General features: G+C 34.4%; 1 long non-coding RNA gene across 8 annotated transcripts; it reads right to left on the bottom strand.

Moving 5' to 3' along the window:
- Nucleotides 1-1732: 1732 nt before the first annotated feature.
- On the bottom strand, nt 1733-6656 carry LOC107771091 (uncharacterized). 8 transcript variants are annotated; one of them, XR_001644750.2, is made up of 6 exons: nt 6380-6656; nt 5800-6239; nt 4033-4318; nt 3589-3916; nt 3255-3356; nt 1733-2253 (listed from the first exon to the last, which is right to left on the bottom strand). It is a non-coding gene; the product is annotated as an uncharacterized LOC107771091 (long non-coding RNA). The 8 variants fall into 8 exon arrangements; XR_001644748.2 differs by having other exon boundaries at nt 5800-5900; nt 6149-6630; XR_001644746.2 differs by having other exon boundaries at nt 5800-5900; nt 6112-6629.
- Nucleotides 6657-7237: the final 581 nt, after the last annotated feature.

Genomic DNA, 7237 nt, shown 5'->3' with positions numbered 1-7237 from the left:
TTTAACGGGTAAAAGTCCAGATCTTCTTAGATCTGGCCGGTTTTAGGATTTTTCGGTGAGGTATCTAAACGAAAGGAATTCGGTCAGAGAGGTTTCCGGCTAGCAGTTGTTATTTGTTTTTAAGCTATGACTTGTATGAGTCAATTTGTGGCTACCGGATGATATATGTTTGGCCCGATGGGCTATAAATGAATTTCTCTCTTTAAGAAACTAGTGTAGAATTGGCTTGTGCTGAGCCCAGGCCCAAACTTTTATTTTATAAAAAGAGTGGATAAATTTTTATGAGATGTATCAAGTTTTTGTTATTAGAGATATAGTTTGAGAACGCTATTATCCTGGAATTCTCTCTGCATAAATGAATTTTATTTAATTATAATAGTTCACTTGAGCCATTACATTTCAATTTCCAGAAGCAGATTTGCTAACTTAAATAATTTTTGGCATACAAATATATTTGGGAGCCAATTCATTTATCTGCTAATCTTTTATTAGTTTTTTTTTCATTGACCTTCGATGATCTTTCTTAGACGGTCTGGGTATAGAAAACTGAACTTTGAGCTTTTGCACTTGCCATTTGTTAACTCCATTCAGTATCATTACTTTCTGAAGACAGAACTGTCAAGATAATTGGAAGTCCATTGTTCTTACACCAATAAAATGTTGCTTCTGTACTTTAGTTTGTCTAAAATACAGCTTCACAATGATGCACCTTGGATAGCCTACAAGGCTGCAACCACATTTTTACGTTTGTACTTGTGCTTGAGCTAGACTTGGTTATGCTTATTTCAGCCTTATTTGCAGCCTGAGTTGTAATGTTCTCATTGTCTTGTTTTTTCTCTCTTTGTTGTATAAACCCTTTAAATTGTAATGGATACCATCCTATTAAAAAGGATCTCTTCTCAACTCTCAAGAGAAATGCATTAGCTTATTTGCAGTCTATCATATTCAAACATCATCTTTGATCGCAATGAGTTTCATCTTCAACAGAAAAACAAATGGGTTCTTTCTGTCATCACCGGCCACAAAAGAATTGGATTGATTAACAAGATTAAAACAGTGTATTTTCGTACTTCAAGTGAACTTGTAAGATTTTAAGAACTCATATTCCATAAGATAGGGAAACTTTATAGTAACGTTTTGTATAAATCAAACTGAAATTCATTCCAACAGGGAAAAAAATTGCAAATTTGAAAGTAATTTTGAGGGGAGTAAAGACTAACATTCACCAAGAAAATACGATGAAGATTAACTTGGTATTAAAAGGGCTGGGTTGCGGGAAAGGAAGAACACATGCCCAGAATCTCAAATTATATTAGTACCTGCATAACACTACTGCTACCGGGCAACAATGGCCCCAAACATACTAAGTAAAACTTCTAAAGCCAAAATCCTCTACCACTTTCACGCACGTATATAATGGTGCCACAAGAATCAAGGTTATATATATGGGCAACTACGACTAAAGAGAGACAAAAGAAAAGCAAACTCACTACTTTAATTCCTATACGATCCCTAAACTCAGCAAAACATAAAGCTACTGCTACAAAGGAGATTTAACAAGAGCAAAAAGGCAATCTTGGCAGTATATAAATTTTCAAATAAAAGCAGTTCGTCCACTCCTCCTGTTATGTCTATCATATGCAGGGTTGAATTTGTCAACAAGCAAATTCATTGTGTTGCAACCACCAAAGAAAATAAAAATATCTTAGATACTGACAGAAAATATTTTATTAGAAATCTCCACACATAAATAAGCTAGCAATACTCCTATTTATAATAGTATGAATCAGATACATTAATTATGGCTCACGGACTTCAGTAAATCAGAGAATGACCAAGGCAATTGCGTCACCTGCTTGCACTTAAAATCTGTGGTACTAATTTGTTAAAACTTCTTTACCTGCTTGCACTATTCCAGGCTTATTGACCTATTTGAATACTAAATAAATTGCAGATGATATTTTACTAATAAACGGTCTGCACATGATTGAAGAGCTCATTTGAGAGATGGAGCTGCCGACTGACTTCATCAATTTAATAGTCTTCTCAAAATTCCTAAATTATGAACATAAAACTATCTGAAGAGAAGAAAAGCTCATAGGTGTATCTGTATCACTCACTGCTTCATACTTCTCCATTATCCAGCAGCCCCAATTAACTATCTCTGACGAATTATTCCTTTTTTTTATTAACCATGGTGTCCAGGCCAGCTTATGCACGCCTCAACTAATTCCACAAATTGCCTGCAAAGATCTGTTCCAGTAGAAATTTTGAGTTGTCATGACATAGAATCATTAAACTATGTTGCATACTCAGTAAATCAAGGTTTTATAAAGTCATGACACAATGAAAAAAGTCATCAAATCAGGTAAATTATGTAAGAAGAAATCAAGAAATGGCACCCTAAATGATTGTTTACTTTACCATTGAGGCAATCTTTTTAAAGACAAAATCAATTTGCATTTAGCATCGCGTCTATAACTCCTAGGTTTATATACCGAAACAACCAAAAAAAGAGTTTATCGTGAACACTCTAAAGAGGTAACAAACCACATCTTCAAGTGAACCAACTCCAAAACGTTTTAGTATAATAAAGTTAGCAGCACCATAATAAATATTTACACTTTTAAATTATTGTGTCAAAGGAAAAACTTACTTAAAACCTAGATAAAGTCTTTAAATTGCAATGCACAGTACGTCAACGTTGTTTTCAATTGGAGTAAAGGAATGAATTGTACAGAATACAGATACTTTCTTTTCTTTCTTTTTCCTTTCAAAATACAGATGCTTTTCATGGCGGCTAGAAAGAAAGTAGATGTAGCGAAATTAAATCCTAGAAACCGATCAACAAAGGTGTTATGTTGTCGTTGAACAATTTTAAAGTCAATAAACATGAAGCATGTACTATTAAGAATGAGAATCTATGGAGTAGAAGAAAAAACCTTTTTTTGAGATGGAGAAGAAAAAACCTTTTTTTGAGATGGAGAAGAAAAAACCTTTTAAATATCAAACAAGCTTCACTTTATACTGTGTTGTGCCTACTCTAACTAATGTCTAAGATATTCAAACCATAGGCATGCTAAATGGCCAACTTGTATTTTAAAGGCTGGACTTGTCGTAGAAAGTAGTAACATCATTTTGCTTTCTTATTCTACTTTCTTTTCTTGTATCATCTATTGGATCTAAAGAAGTACTGGTTAGTCACTCTTCATTCATTTCTAATAATCTATTCTTAGTAAAATGCCTATCAATACCATGTCTCGGGACAACTTTGGTTGGGTTCCTATGATTCATGGGTAATCTGTTGGCACAACTCCTCAGCTAGTCAGAGTTATTTCTTTGAAAAGACTAATCACCTGAAAAGCCGGAAGAAAGGAGTTGAAATTAATTTTTTTATCAAGAATAAGGGAGTTGAAACTACTAAACCTGAATGTAGAATTCAGCATATTTACATTGGATATTATAACTAACTGAATCAAATGATTCTCAGGATGAGTCACATTCTTGCAGATTAACCAAACAACTAAGATGATATGGAAGTAAGAAATACAGAGTTAAAGAATGAAAATGAATAAGTAATTTTCCTACCAAAGCTCGTCCGGCCAAGAAATTGAGCTATCAACCCCTACAGTAGTCTTAGAATACAAAACATTTTTCAATTGAGAGAGATATGGTGTAAGTTTAATTTCGAGTAGCTTGTCTAAAGGGAGTTCAAAGAAGTCATACCAAGATCGAAGAATGAACTTACTATATACATTGCAAATGTGATAAATTGAACACAATAAGATACTTTATATTTGTAAATCATAAATATTCTATTTCCTCCAGTTGGTTTGCCAATAAAGCACGCTCCTCAACAGTGTCATATATGCCTTTAATGTTGTCCTCTTTAATGTAACCAGGAAGCACTACTTCACTGCAAGTGACAAAAGAAAACAATGAAAGCAGTTAGGTAAATTTTGTAATAAAGCTATCAATACTAAATAGGAAAGGACGTTGTTGGATAAGAGAGACCAAGAATCTTGATTTTACCTTGTAGTATTACCAAGCATACAATTCAAGATCCTAACGAAAGTGTGTTGTATCCTGGGCTAGATCCTAGCTGTATAAAAACTTGATTTCCTCCAAAGATGCTCCATAGTTTCCACAATGACATTCAAGCTTTTCATGGAAGGTGTATACAGAGTCAAATGCAGTTGCACTGCAGAAACCTTCATTCCAAATAACAAGTGTAGCATGTCAACCTTTTCTTTGCCGCAGATCCATTGATAAAAAACTTGACTTTCTCGACGGTAAGTACTCCAATCACCTTAGAAACCTATAGAACAACTATCATTCTTTTTCATCGAGCAGAAAGAAAGAGCAAAGACAGTTACAGAAACAATTAATACATACAAATTTGAAACCATGAAGCTTTTCTTTTTATCTTATCTGTAGCTTTGCCTTTTCTCTCTCTTTTAAATTGCATAATGATATGTATAAATATTTTTTTTCCCTGTAAATTACACTTAAGACTTCAGTAATATACTCTAGTGCAACATGGATGGAAGGCTATTATAATTTTTTAGGAGTAACCATTACATTTTCTTTTTAAAAGATCTTCTCAATATAGTTGGAAAATTTTCACTTATTCACTCGCTAACAAAAGTAATTCTTTCTTGAATGTGAATCTTTTATTTCGTCTTGTAGATTTCACTCTTCTAAATGAATTCACAGAACCCTCGTGCCATATTTGTTCTAAACTTAAGACAATACACTAATAATCCAATTAAGATATAAAATACATCTAAGGGTAGTTGTATCAATATTTGTCTAGTGTGGAACAATATCTAAAGAGCTTAACTCTTCTAACTGACAACTCTCTATCATTCTGCGCCAACACTTGGCATCATGTTTTCCAATCTCTCCTAGATAAATGATTTATAAAGTAGATTAAATCTAACTTGTGTGACTTTTACCTCAGTTAAAACCATAAGAAAGTTGTCCAGCACTATCTCAATTAAGTACATGTATTTCCTTGCAAACTATTCTTCTTTTTCGGTCTCATTGTCAATTTTGGAAGCACATATAAGAATATTAGGAGCTGATAAATCTGTTGCTACGATCACATCATCATCATCTAATGTAGTTACACGACCATACCAATCTTCTATATTCTAAAAGTTAAATTTATTTCTTTGCAATGACTTGACCAATCTGTCATGTGATAATAATTTTCTTCCAGGTAACATATATCCCAAAGCTAACCGAAATTAAATAAAATAAATCTGTCGTGGCCCACACAAAGAAAACTCGACCTCTCCAACATTTCAGCAGCCAGAGTCTCAAATCTTTCCAACCTCACCAACTCCCTATTCCTTTCCTGCCACCCCCTTTAAGTCAGCATTCATCTCGACAATTTCGCGACATAGCGTCTCTTTCCCTTTTTCCGATGTCCCTGTCTTTCTTCTCTTTACTTCTCTTCTGTTATCAAATTTCCTAAACCTTAATCCAAATCAAAATCCGGAGAATCCAATAAAATATGTCAAGCAATTGGTTATCGCTTTTTAAGTATTAAAACCGAAAAAATACACCTCATCCTGAAATCACTTATAGTATCGAATTGCCATGAATTCTATGTTAGCTTTAACTAACAACTTAATCAATATATGTAGTTTGCTATATGTCAATTAATAAGACGAGTAGAGCCATAAGATTTATCAGGATGAAACAGAAAGCTAGCTAAAAGAACCAAGTCGAACTTGTTACCAGAGTAGCACACAACAACGAACATGAAATTTCAGCAAAAGCAAGTCTCACCTCTCAGCAGAACTCGAAATTTTATGTTTCAGCAATGCCAACACGGAGAACAACAGGGAGAAGAAAATGAATCACTCAGCAGCCGCAAAAAGAAAATCGACCTGCGCAAAACAGAGTGAGGAAGGGGATGAGCTGACAAACGGTGAGTCCAACTGCGTTGGCGGCCACGTTTTACAAGACCGACACTCGTAACTCTTTGAAAATACATATCCAGCATTGACTCCAACCCTATAAGAATGACCTCAACCCAAATTACATAGCTTTAATTCCAAACCTAAAAGGAAAAACAAAGACGGAACGACAGAGATCTACCAACACAGACACAAGGGAAGATTGAAGAATTGCACACCACGTGTTTGACAGCAAAGTACACCTCAACACCTGATAGACGCGACAAACATCTTATTACAAATCGTCATCTTCTCCAGTTTTGCTTTGGCCTGAAGAGTTATAGTGGAAGCAACTTGGGCTTGAGTTCAATTCGACCAGAACTTTCGAATACCAAAAAACGAGGAACAAAATCAACAGCCCACAATATCAAACTTAGGGAGAAAACGAAGGGGAAAAGAGAGATCTATACCTTGAAGAATCTAAACTCTAAAGAGAGGCAGAGAGGATAGAAAGAGAGAGAGAGAGCACGGGGGAGACGAGAAACTGAAGACCGTGCTTACGTGTTGAACAAAAGGGACGTACACGAGAACAATTTTAAGCCACTTAGAGGGCAGATTTCCAAAAATAACCCCGAAGCAGAGATGGAAAATTCCAAAAATAAACCAGAAGCAGGACGACGAATAGCACCTCAACTCCCCCTTCTAAATAAGTATAATTATAATATAACTAGTAGAGAATGGCCGTGCTGAACCCGGGCCCGAATCTATTTAAGTTAACAATTTATATTATTTTAGTGGATAATTTTTCAAAGAGTATCAATTTTTGGAGGAGATATAATATATGAGTGACAGGTACACATTCCGATGATATGTTATTTGGGATATAATTTTTAGCGGCAATATTCTAAGTGCATATTTATTAGCTCATTGAAGAGATCTTGTGAGAAGTTAGAAATGTAAACTTTTTTCTATACGAAGTGTGGTCTGTGATGTAAATTTTATATGTATACCACCTATGTCACCAAAGCGAAAGATAAAAATTGTCTAAATAGTTGAACAAATGACTTGAAATTTAATATTATAATTTGGAAGTCTATTGTACGAAAACAACCAAAAAGGGACGCGTATCGTCTATCTAAACCACTTCAATAAAAAGATCTATTGAATCATTAATAGTCTCTTGATCACTCACCTTAAGAACCAAGAAAATTAATTTAAAAAAAGAACTCTAATGCACCCATATATTCATCTGCTACAGCAAGTAGGCTGAAAGCTATAATCATGCCAAATTTTAACCTATGAGAAGATACCAAAGAAAATAGGATTAA

The sequence above is a fragment of the Nicotiana tabacum genome, chromosome 4 (genome assembly GCF_000715075.1).
Source record: "Nicotiana tabacum cultivar K326 chromosome 4, ASM71507v2, whole genome shotgun sequence".
In the NCBI taxonomy this organism is placed as follows: domain Eukaryota; kingdom Viridiplantae; phylum Streptophyta; class Magnoliopsida; order Solanales; family Solanaceae; genus Nicotiana; species Nicotiana tabacum.
This window is presented reverse-complemented; position numbering and strand designations above follow the sequence as displayed.